Source organism: Lithobates pipiens, unplaced genomic scaffold, assembly GCF_037356315.1.
Source record: "Lithobates pipiens isolate NorthernLeopardFrog02 unplaced genomic scaffold, aLitPip1_a1.2 Scaffold_16, whole genome shotgun sequence".
NCBI classification, from domain to species: Eukaryota; Metazoa; Chordata; class Amphibia; order Anura; family Ranidae; genus Lithobates; species Lithobates pipiens.
The window spans coordinates 86,942,523-86,955,096 of NW_027507748.1; positions in this window are offsets into that span (position 1 = coordinate 86,942,523).

Here is a 12,574-nt window from a genome sequence, read left to right on the forward strand (position 1 = left end):
ACAGCTGATCACGTGGTAAGGAGACGGGATCAGCCCCTTTCTCTGATCTGTGATCAGCCAAGATTCATAGACTCGGTGATCACAGAGCCCACAGGCAGCTCGTGCACAGGAGGACGTCATATAACGGCCTCTGGGCAATTAAGGCCCGCACTGTAGTTGTCATTCAGTTATAGCGTGGGCGGGAGGAGGTTAAAGTAAGTATACAGGAAAGTAATAGTGAAAAGGGCACTTTAAAGTTTAATCCAACATTTGTTTGCTTATACGTTAGTTCACATATCAGGTGCCAGATCATGTGTCTATCCTTTACCTAAATATTGGGTTTGATTTACTAAATGCAAACACACTGTTAACTTTGAATGTGGTGAAACTTCACTTTGCAAAAAATACCAAATCTGGTACAAAAAAGATGAAAAACTAAATTTTTGCTTGTACATGATTGGATGACAGAAGTCAACGGGGCATCACTTTATTCACTAAGCTCTGGGGAAAATCAATTTCAAGGGTGCAACTTCCCTTGAATGGTGAATAATTTATTTGCCCATAGTTAATCACTTACATTTTTGCTAAAAGATGACCACCTATCCCATCTTCGAAAAAGTGGCAGGTGTGAAAAAATGCTATAATTTAGGAATGCTTTCAGAAATAGAAGTGTTAATTGTTAATTTTTTAACAATTCACAAAATGGAAAGTAAATGAACAGAAGAGACATACAAATCAAATCATTTGATATGACCACCCTTTGCCTTCAAAACAGCATAATTTCTTCTAGGCACACAGTTTTTGAAGGAACTGTGCAGGTAGGTTGTTCTAAACATCTTTGAGAATTCACCACAGCTGCATCATATCTTTCTATCTCTTCATGTAAATGCTGACAGACTCGATGATGTTGAGATCAGGGCCCTGTGAGAACCAAACCATCACTTCCAGGACTCTTTTTTTCTTGTTTACGCTGTAGATAGTTCTTAATGATATTGACTGTATGTTTGAGGTCATTGTCTTGTTGCACAATACATTTGGGACCACACACCTCCCTGATGGTATGGCATGATGGATAAACATCTGTCTGTATTTATCAGCATTGAGGACACTATGGGGCCTGACCAAATCTCTGGGAGAACGGTGGGGGTGGTGGCAGCAAAATGCACCTTTGCCTAAGTAGACAAAAAAATCCTTTGTTGTTGCCATTTAAAAGGGTACCCCATCTTCTCTAATTTTTTTAAATCCACTAGGAAACTGAGATTCCTTTAGAGTACAGTTGTGTTGCTAAATATTGATTTACCTATTCTCGAATAGATTTTTCTGCCTTACCCTAACCTTTGTTTCAATGTTTTTATTAACAGTTTCAAATTGACAAGCATTGCAAGAGAACTATAAGTCAAACATAATAATAAGTTCAGTGTGAAAATACAGGGATACATACTGGAGATGGAGAACATTTAAGCATGAAGATCACAATACAATACAATGCACCCTGTAAATATATTGTAGTTGAGTGAGCTTAGGTGTTGACCATGGTGACTTAGCTGTACAGAGTTGTGATGCTAGTTTCACATTGTCTAATCTGGGAAGCAGAGGCAAAGCACCAGCATCCCCCTTTTTCCAAAACACCCCTAATGGGAGATAACTGTGATTGGGTGGGGGTACTGGATGGGAGCTTGAAGTATTGTTGTTTGGTTTCCCAACAGACGATGCAAACGGAGAGGATAAGGAAAAAAAATAATAACATCAAAGTAAAAGGTAGGGGTGGGGTGGGGGGGCAGTGGGGGTGGGGTTGCAGCTCTTGCTTGAAACCAAACTATTCAGACGTCAAGCTTTGTGGTGATCATGGAGGGTTAGGTGTTTACGTGTTATATGATAGTTGTTGGAAGTCCGGGGATTCCCTAAAGTGAATCCAACAGGCCCAGGTTTTTCCATATTTGATCGGAGTCTCTTTTGCTTGGTGAATTAAATTTTTCATTTCTGCTATTCTCTCTATGTGATGGAGCCATTCAGGGATGGTCGGGGGATTGGCCTTACCCTAACCTTTATTACCTGAGGGCAGTTCTACTCTGAGTAGTGAACTTCACTTTACTTGTCATTTATGCAAGTTCTTAATTAGAGTCAAATATTGTCTACCACTAAGCAGGTGTGTGTTTGTTTATTGCCTATATCCTACAGTAAGGGGAAAAGTACTATACGCTGGTGTTGCTATGTGTGTCTGTAGTGATCCAATCAACCAGGTGTGTCAGAGGGACTTAGGATGTTCTTGGGGTTGAAGTGCAAAACAAGGAACCCAAAATTACCAATTGTCTCATTCAGGGGTAGCGCAACATGCATTACCCCAGTTTTGAGAAACAGGGGACCTTAATGCTCCTGTGCTCCGGCAGTGTTAAAAGCCTGGACTCGCTTATGCAGGCCTTGTGGTGGCTAAACAGCTGATTTTCAGCATGACTTTATTTTAAATGTAGTGGGTGCCTTGCTTTTTCTGCGGCCTTGACAAGCTGGCCGATGTGAATACAAAGGCTCTCCTGAGGAAGCGAGAGAGACTGTCAGTGTCTGTGGGGGATTTCTTTCCCCTCCCTTTTTCTCCTCACTGACTTGGACAGGCATCTACCCACTCTGCTCCTTCCCCTGTGTTTCTATTGGCAGGAGGAGGAGAGACAATTACAGGAGCAAGTAAAGGAGCCAATAAGAAGGACTTCAGCAGCAATAGCAGCAGCAGCAAAGGATCCTGGGACATGCAGTTCTCATCTAAAACTGCTGAAGTGTTTGCCACTGCTCTTGGGGTTATTCTCAGGTTTAGAATCCCCTGAAAACAACCTGAATATAGTATTGAGATATATTGCTCTTAATCTCAGTTATTGTGACGTTGCATCCGCGCGCGTCACCTCTCCCATTCATGAGAATCTCAATCTGGGAAGGCCTGCTGAGTAGCTGATGAGTGTTAGTGGGGCATCATGTCTAAGTTATGCCTAAGGCCTCACAAAGCCTAGAGCCTCTTATCCATGCAGACACATTATTGTACCTTTCACCAGCCCTTCAGCAAAGAACCTGTCTCCTGCTACAGCCAAATATTGTATTTTAAATTGTAAAGCATGTTTAGCCATTTTTTCTGCACCCCAGTTCCTATGTTTATGTGCATAGTTGAGCTACTTAGCCTTGTTTCCATGTCAGAGGTATTACTTATTGGCTGCAATTCTTCCTTGAAGAGCACTTCTAGCCAGATTTCTCCAAACTGTAGATGGGTGTACCTGGGCCCCACTGATTTTCCACCAGTTCTGTGCTGATAGCACTGCTGGACATGTTGAAGATAAGTAAGCATGTCTTTCATCTGCTGCATTAAAGGGCTTGTAAAGATAAATGTTTTTTCACCTTAATGCATTCTATGCATTAAGGTGAAAAAACATCTGACACTGCCTGCGCCCCGAGCCCCCCGTTTTACTTACCTAACCCCTCGAAAATCCCGCGCTCGCCCCCGCCGTCCTCTTCATCGCTCAGCCTGGCCGCTGAGTGGCTGGAGTGGATGGATGGAAAGCAGCACAGCCATTGGCTCGCGCTTCTGTCAATCACATCCACTGACGCGGAGCGCCGGGGGGGCGGGACCGTGTGATACAGCAAGCGGCTATAGCCGCCGGCTGTATCACGGGAGTGCGCCCTTAGGTGCTTCTCACCATGCGAGGGAGCTCGCATGAACATGAGAAGTACCTGCGGGAGGAAGCCGAGACAGCTGCCGAGGGACCCCAGAAGATCAGGTTCAGGGCCACTCTGTGCAAAACGAGCTGCACAGTGGAGGTAAGTATAACATGTTTGTTATTTAAAAAAAAAAAATTTGAACTTTACAATCCCTTTAAGTTTCCTTGGCCCGCAATTGCATCTACAGGCCTCAATGTTTTAAGCTTCCTACACAGCTGTTTCTGTTTCAGTTAATGACTGTGTCTTAACCTATTTTGAAAAATTCAAGAAGTGGACTTTAAAAGCACATGTAAAAAATTATAACACATTTTGTTTAATTAATTTGTATTGATCAATGTGTATTTGTATATATGAATTGTGAACTATTAAAATTTGTTATAATCTTTTACATGTCCCTATAAAGTAAATTTCTTCTTTCATTTTTCAAAGTCATTATAAGGATGTGGAACTTTCTTAACCACTTTCAGACCGGACCATTTTGCTGGTCAATGACCAGAGGTCTTTTTACAATTTGGCACTGCGCTGCTTTAACTGGTAATTGCGCGGTCATGCAATGTTGTACCCAAACAAAATTTGCGTCCTTTTCTTCCCACAAATAGAGCTTTCTTTTGATGGTATTTGATTGCCTCTGCGATTTTTATTTTTTGCGATATAAACGTAAAAAGACCGCACATTTTGAAAAAAAATGATATTTTCTACTTTTTGTTATTAGAAAAATCCAATAAACTCAATTTTAGTCATACATTTAGGCCAAAATGTATTCAGCCACATGTCTTTGGTAAAAAAAAAGTCAATAACTGTATATTTATTGGTTTGCGCAAAAGTTGTCACATCTACAAACTAAGGTACGTTTTCTGGAATTTACGCAGCTTTTAGTTTACGACTGCCTATCTCATTTCTTGAGGTGCTAAAATAGCAGGGCAAAACAAAACCCCCCCAAATGACCCCATTTTGGAAAGTAGACCCCCTAAGGAAATTGATAAGTGGCATGTTGAGCCCATTGAATATTTTATTTTTTTGCCTCAAGCGATTGAATAATGACAAAAAATATTTTTTTACACAAAGTTGTCACTAAATGATATATTGCTCACACATGCTATGGGCATATGTGAAATGACACCCCAAAATAAATTCTGCTGCTTCTCCTGAGTACGGGAATACCACATATGTGGGACTTTTTGGGAGCCTAGCTGCGTACGGGGCCCCGAAAACCAAGCACCGCCTTCAGGCTTTCTAAGGGCGTAAATTTTTGATTTCACTTCTCACTACCTATTACAGTTTTGAAGGCCATAAAATGCCAAGATGGCACAAAACCCTCACAAATGACCCCATTTTAGAAAGTAGACACCCCAAGCTATTTGCTGAGAGGCATGTTGAGTCCATGGAATATTTTATATTTTGCCACAAGTTGCGGGAAAATTACAAACTTTTTTTTTTTTTTTCACAAAGTTGTCACTAAATGATATATTGCTCACGCATGCCATGGGCATATGTGAAATGACACCCCAAAATAAATTCTGCTGCTTCTCCTGAGTACGGGGATACCACATGTGTGGGATTTTTTGGGAGCCTAGCCGCGTACGGGGCCCCGAAAGCCAAGAACCGCCTTCAGGTTTTCTAAGGGCGTAAATATTTGACTTCACTCCTCACTACCTATTACAGTTTTGAAGGCCATAAAATGCCAAGATGGCACAAAACCCCCACAAATGACCCCATTTTAGAAAGTAGACACCCCAAGCTATTTGCTGAGAGGCATGTTGAGTCCATGGAATATTTTATATTTTGCCACAAGTTGCGGGAAAATTACAAACTTTTTTTTTTTTTTTCACAAAGTTGTCACTAAATGAAATATTGCTCACGCATGCCATGGGCATATGTGAAATGACACCCCAAAATAAATTCTGCTGCTTCTCCTGAGTACGGGGATACCACATATGTGGGACTTTTTGGGAGCCTAGCCGCGTACGGGGCCCCGAAAACCAAGCACCGCCTTCAGGCTTTCTAAGGGCGTTACAGTTTTGAAGGCCATAAAATGCCAAGATGGCACAAACCCCCCCAAATGACCCCATTTTGGAAAGTAGACACCCCTAAATTTAGGGGTACACTAGTGAGACTAGGTAATAAATGGCGGGTGCCCTGAAACTATAAAAAAATAACTAACCAACCAGCGTCACCTGTAACAGTTATATGGTGATCACTGGTGAAAGGGTTAACTAGGGGGCAATCAGGGGGCTTTATGCGGTAGTATATGGGGGTCCCTGGCGCTATAAAAAGCTGCAGCGAACCTAAATACCTACCTGCCTAACTAGCGTCACCTGTGACACTAATACAGCGATCGCTGATTAGGCTGGGTTCACACTGGAGCGATGCGGGAACGCCACGAATCCGCGGCGGGTTCCCGCATTGCATGCCTCCCAGCGGCAGTTCACACTGCCCTATGCGAACTGCTGGGAGTGTCAGTGAAATGTTAATGACACCCCCAGATCAGTTTGCATATTGCAGTGCGATCTGCAAACTCGGATCGCATGGTGTGAACACCCATTGCGATCCGATTCTGCTGCGGACCAAAAAAAGGGTCCCGTGCGAATTTGCGGCGGGTGCGGTGCGAATTCAGTATGGCTGAACTCGAATCGCACAGAGATCGGATGTGATTTGCACTGCAGTGCGGTGCGAATCACATCCGTTCTCATAAACCGCTGCAATGTGAACCTAGCCTTAGTGACACTGGCGACGGGGGGTGATCACGGGGTTAAACCTTTATTGGGGGGGTTAGGGGGGTACCCTAGAGCTAAAGGGGGCTAACCCTAACTGCCCTAACAGTTATTACAGTCACAAATGACACCAATGCAAAAAAAATAAAAAATGCTATTGGTGTCACTGTGACTGGGGGGGCAGGGGTGATTGGGGGGGTGATCGGGGGGTGAAGGGGGTGTGAGTGTGCCTGGCATGTTCTACTGTGAAGTGTCGTGTTGGTTCAACTCACCGATCCTCTCTCCTCGGTGCCGGAACGAAAAATACCGACACGGAGGAGAGATTACATCACTTCCTCTCCTGTGTTTACATTACAGGAGAGGAAGTGATGTCACGCCTCACTTCCATTCGTCAGGAGCGATCAAGAGGGGGTGGCCTTGAATGAATGGCCGCCCCCTCATCCCGGATCGCTTCTGAACGAAAACCGACTACCGCTGGCACCGGGGGGGGGGGGGGGGGGCGATCGGGCCCCCCACCCGCGGGAAGGCAGGGACGTACATGTACGCCCATATGCCTGCCCGTGCCATTCTGTCGACTTACATCGTCGTGCGGCGGTCGGCAAGTGGTTAATCTTGGGTGCTCTGATTGCCACCCAAGGGCCTAGCAATCAATCTGTTAAACTACATATGAAAAACCCTAAAAAATCCCTGACTTTGTGCAAGTATGCAAAGTGCAGAAGTGTAAGAATTAATGCTGATTTGAAGCCAAAGGGTAGTCACCCCATACATTTATTTGGTTAAGGTTTTTCTTCTGTTTGCTCACTTTACATTTTGAAAATTGATAAACATAAACAATTAAAATATAAATTTTAGAAAGAATTCTTACTTTACAGCATTTCTTTACACCTGCCTATAACTTCTGCACAGCATTCTATATTGTTGATCTAGTTGGGCCTTTTTTTCCCTAGCAAAACAGTGTCATACTAAAGAAGATAGATGCACTTCTGCAAAGTAGACCCAGGGCATTCATTATCAGCCCCTGAAGCACTCATTAGAGGAGTTCAACCATGTATATTGGGTGCCAGAGTATGAAAATGGATGTATAAAATATGGAAAAAAATTCCAGAACCAAAGCTCAGGAGAAACTGAAGTATGGTTGTCTGCGCTTAAATACAATCCAATTTTCCTAAAGTGCCTTAAAGCATTCTTATGGAGAATGGCCCAGGGGATCAGGAATTATAAATCCGGTCCTACTTGCTGCAGACCTCCTTATCTGTGTCCAGGATGTAATATTGCTGTAGGTGTTAATAGCAGGATATTATCCCAGTGGTTGACAGGTGTGGATAGCTGTGTAAAATGGTCAGAAAGTAAGGTAAAAATAAAATACACACATTGCCATAATGTTAACCATTGGCAACCTTTTGAGGCGTTTTCATATTTCCTCAATGCAAATTCTTCTTGCTGAACTCCAGGCAGTTATCAAACATATATATATATATATATATATATATATATATATATATATATGTTTTTAAATCAGAGACATCGGATTTGTTTCTTTAAGATATACAACTACAACCCTTGCCATAAAACTATGCATGCAACAGCTTTTTGTGGTTAGTAAAGAGATAGTTAAAAACGGGATGTCTCCTGAGCCGTTTACCAAATAAGCCTGGATTAGTGTAGTTAACTTCTTGATTCCTATTCAACATTATATCTACAAACTCAGACAGGAACTCAGACTTTTGTGTTCCATTTGAGATAGGTGGGTGCATAAATATCTATTTCCATTTATCCCTCTCGGGTTCCTGCTTTGTAAAGTGCAATGTAGGTTTATTGTGCTTATTGCCTTGTTCTGGATGTCATACTGTTATTGTACTACTCTGATGCTAATCTAATCTCAATCTTAATTCAGTGTGCTGCATCAGTGTAATGTAAAAGTACAAACTTTATTTAAAAAAAAAATTTTTTATAAAAAGAAATTACCAGTGTGACTCTATTTTTATTTTTTTTACCCTCTTGTAATTTCCTCTACTGCAGCACTCAGATTGGAAGAAGGTGGGGGGCTGCACTGGGGCATGTGCAGTGGCGTAACTAGAACCTTCAGGGCCTCGGTGCAAAAAATAATGGAGGGCCCCCCTGACCTCCGGGCCAGGGCCCTTCCCACTGATCTCAGGGGCAGCAGGACCTGGATAGAAGGGGGAACAAATCCCCTCCATTTTCCTCATGCAGCCACTGAATGCCTATCAGATGGAGAGGAGGAGAAGCAGAATTTTAGTGGCTGCAGGAGAAAAATGGAGGGGGATTTGTTCCTCTAAATGCCCCCCCCCCCCCCATCCAGGTGGTCAGGGGCAACATGTGTGCTATTGCAATTGTAACACCTGTAGTTACGCCCCTGGGATGAGTGGGTGGCAGCGGTGTTGTGGGGGATGGGATCAGTGGCGGTTGGGGAGGGATAGGATCAGTGTCATCGGTGGTGGGGGGTGAAATGCGTGGCAGCGGCGAGGGAGAGATGGGATGAGTGGCAGCGGTGGGGGGGGGGGTGGGATCAGTGGCAGCAGTGGTGGTTGGGTAGGGATGGGATCAGTGACAACGGTGGTGGTGGGGGGATGGGATAAGTGGCAGCGGTGAGGGGGATGGATCCGTGGCAAGGGTTGTGGTGGGGGGTGGGGTCAGTGGTAGGGGGGATTGAATGGGATGAGTGGCAGAGGTGGTGGGGGAATGGGATCAGTGCCAAGGGTGATGGTTGGGGGAGGGTGGGATGGGTGGTAGTGGAAGGGGGGGATTGGATGGGATGAGTGGCAGCGGTGGTGGGAGGATGGAATCCATGGCAAGGATGGTGGTTGGGGGTGGTGGGTGGGATTGAGTGGTGGGGAGGGGAATGGTATCAGTGGCAAGGATGGGGTCAGTGGCAGTAGTGGCCATGGTGGATCAGTGGCAGCAGTGGCAGTAGTGGTGGTGTGGGGGTATCAGGGTATCAGTGGCAGTAGTAGTGGTGGTGTGGGGGATAAGTGGCAGTAGTGGTGGTGGTATCAGGGTATCAGTGGCAGTAGTGGTGGTAGTATCAGTGGCAGTAGTGGTGGTGGTATCAGGGTATCAGTAGCAGTAGTGGTGGTGCTATCCATGGCAGTAGTGGTGGTGGTGGTGTAGGGGGTATCAGTTGCAGTAGTGGTGGTGTGGGGGGATCAGAGGCAGTAGTGGTGGTGTGGGGGGATCAGTACAGTAGTGGTGGTGTGGGGATCAGTGGCAGTAGTGGTGGTGTGGGGGGATCAGTGGCAGTAGTGGTGGTGTGGGGGATCAGTACAGTAGTGGTGGTGTGGGGATCAGTGGCAGTAGTGGTGGTGTGGGGGGATCAGTGCAGTAGTGGGTGTGGTGTGGGGGATCAGTGCAGTAGTGGGTGTGGTGTGGGGGATCAGTGCAGTAGTGGTGGTGGTGTGGGGGTATCAGTGCAGTAGTGGGGGTGGTGTGGGGGTATCAGTGCAGTAGTGGTGGTGTGGGGATCAGTGGCAGTGTTGATATTGAGGGATGGGTGCCACTCACTTGCAGATCACTCTGTTCCCCTTCCTTGCTGGGTCTTGCTTGGATGAGCAGTAGCACTGAGCAGAGGGGATGGGCGGGGCCTGTGAGTGCAGCAGAGAATTTTTGGTCACGACGTTGGGTGTGTTATTGGCTCAGGACTTAGGGGAGGATATACATATAATTTGGCAGCTCCCGTATATGTTTCCAACTATATATTTAGTGATTCTATTTGAGTTCAGCTTTAAAAAAAGCTAACAATCATCCTTCTCCCATAAGGTATACACACAGCATTATTATAAATATCCAAATATTGGCCTTGTTTGTTTGCCACAGAGTTTAACAGGTTGTCAGTCAGTAACCTTTCCTCAACATCCATCATTGTGATGAAGAAGTTATTGTTTTTGGAAAAATCTAGTACGCTAATGGTGTCAGACCAGATCCAGTTATTGCTGTCCGATGCTTTGTGCCATCTTACTAAATGTTATCATTAGCAGCTCAATTGACTTGCATTGTTTTCTCCCTGCTGTTGTTTTATTGTGTTTGATTGTGCTGAAAAAGCAGAAATGGCAAAGTGGTGTGGAATATCAACCCAACCACATTTAAAATAAAAGAACTCCACCATAACTCAACATAAAAATCACTACAAAACTTGTGCTACTGTATATACTGTATATCACATAAATGAGTACACCCCTCACATTTTTGTAAATATTTTATTATATCTTTTTTTATTATATCTTTTCATACGACAACATTGAAGAAATTACACTTTGCTAAAATGTAATGTAGTGAGTGTACAGCTTGTATAACACTGTCAATTTGCTGTCCCCTCAAAATAACTCAACACACAGCCACAGTCTAAACCGTTGGCAACAAAAGTGAGTACACCTCTAAGTAAAAATGTCCAAATTGGGCCCAGAGTGTCAATACTTTGTGTGAAACCATTATTTTCTAGCACTGCCTTAACCCTCTTGGGCAAGAAGATCACCAGAGCTTCACAGGTTTCCACTGGAGTCCTCTTCCACTCCTCCATGACAACATCATGGAGCTGGTGGATGTTAGAGACCTTGCGCTCCTATACCTTCCGTTTGAGGATGCCCCACAGATGCTCAATAGGATAAAGGTCTGGAGACATGCTTAGCTAGTCCATGACCTTTACCCTTAGCGCCTTTAGCAAGGCAGTGGTCATCTTGGGGGTGTGTTTGGGGTTGTTATTATGTTGGAATACTGCCCTGAGGCCCAGTCTCCAAAGGAAGGGGATCATGCTCTGCTTCAGTATGTCACTGTACATGTTGGCATTCATGGTTCCCTCAATGAACTGTAGCTCCCCGGTGTCGGCAGCAGGACTCATGCAGCCCCAGACCATGACACTTCCACCACCATGCTTGACTGTAGGCAAGACACACTTGTCTTTGTACTCCTCAAGCCACTGAGGAGTACACTGCCTATCACACAAAAGCTTTGGTCTATATGTTTCCTTATTCAATAACCATATCTTTATTTTATGTGCTTTATACAATGAAATAATAGATTTGCAATCAAGATATACTTCTCAAACTGCAACAAATAAAAACATTACATTTCACTATTTAGAACCCACCAATACTTTCAGTTAAACGGATGCAACATACTGTAGTATTGTATGGTTTAACATGCATCTCTAGTCTAGCCAACATAGTTTTTTTTTGGGGGGGGGGTGTTTGGATACCCCAATGGTGGGTTTCACCCTAAATATCTCTGCACTATTTGAGAAAAACGTTTTGGTTTAGCTGAACAGAGCATGTTCCAACAGTGAGATAACACCCTCACCACACACATTAGTCTGTCTCCAGTATCCATCCCTTATCACACAACTTACACAATTCCCAGTGATAGCTGAGCTCCAGAAAAACACAGTTCTCTTTTTATTATCCATGTCATCAGTGACATCTACACTCCAGCACACCCCTAAGTGAAAATGTCCAAATTGATCCCAATTAGCCATTTTCTCTACCCAGTGTCATGTGACTCATTAGTGTTACAAGGTCTCGGGTGTGAACCATGTTTACAAATATACAAATATAATAATAGATAATAATATAATCTAATAACGTGTAACATTTATATCCTAACTATTTCACAAGAACCCATATTTTAAGTAAAGAAAATGTATCTACCTGACTCATTGTTGAGGTGAGCAGGTATAATGGCTGGTGATGGTGTGCACATTTTAGCATTTTCTGTAGAGAACGTGAGGAGCACTGTGGTGAATAACACATGAATTAGAACTTACAACAATCAAGGATTCACAGACATTTATTTCCACTTATTCATATATGAACTATATTTAATAGGTCCCCAAAATGTTTCAATATTTGTATTGTGATGTGATCTTATAGTTAAGAATTGGACTTTATGATGAAAATCCCTTCTGTGATGGTGATATATTTCCTCTATGTTCCACAAGTGTTAATAAGGAGGGCATTGGGAATATAAGAAGTATCAAATTAGAATACATAGTAACATAGTTAGTCTGGTTAAAAAAAGTCACAAGTCCATCTAGTTCAACCAATAACCAAGTGACCCATGTTTCTGGATCTCCACATCCTTCTCCCCTACTGGATTCTCCAAAAACAGTTGAGTATATCTCCAATAAAGCACAATGCATCAGCTAGATTCAGTGTCTCCTGTATGGAGACACATGGTATCTGTGC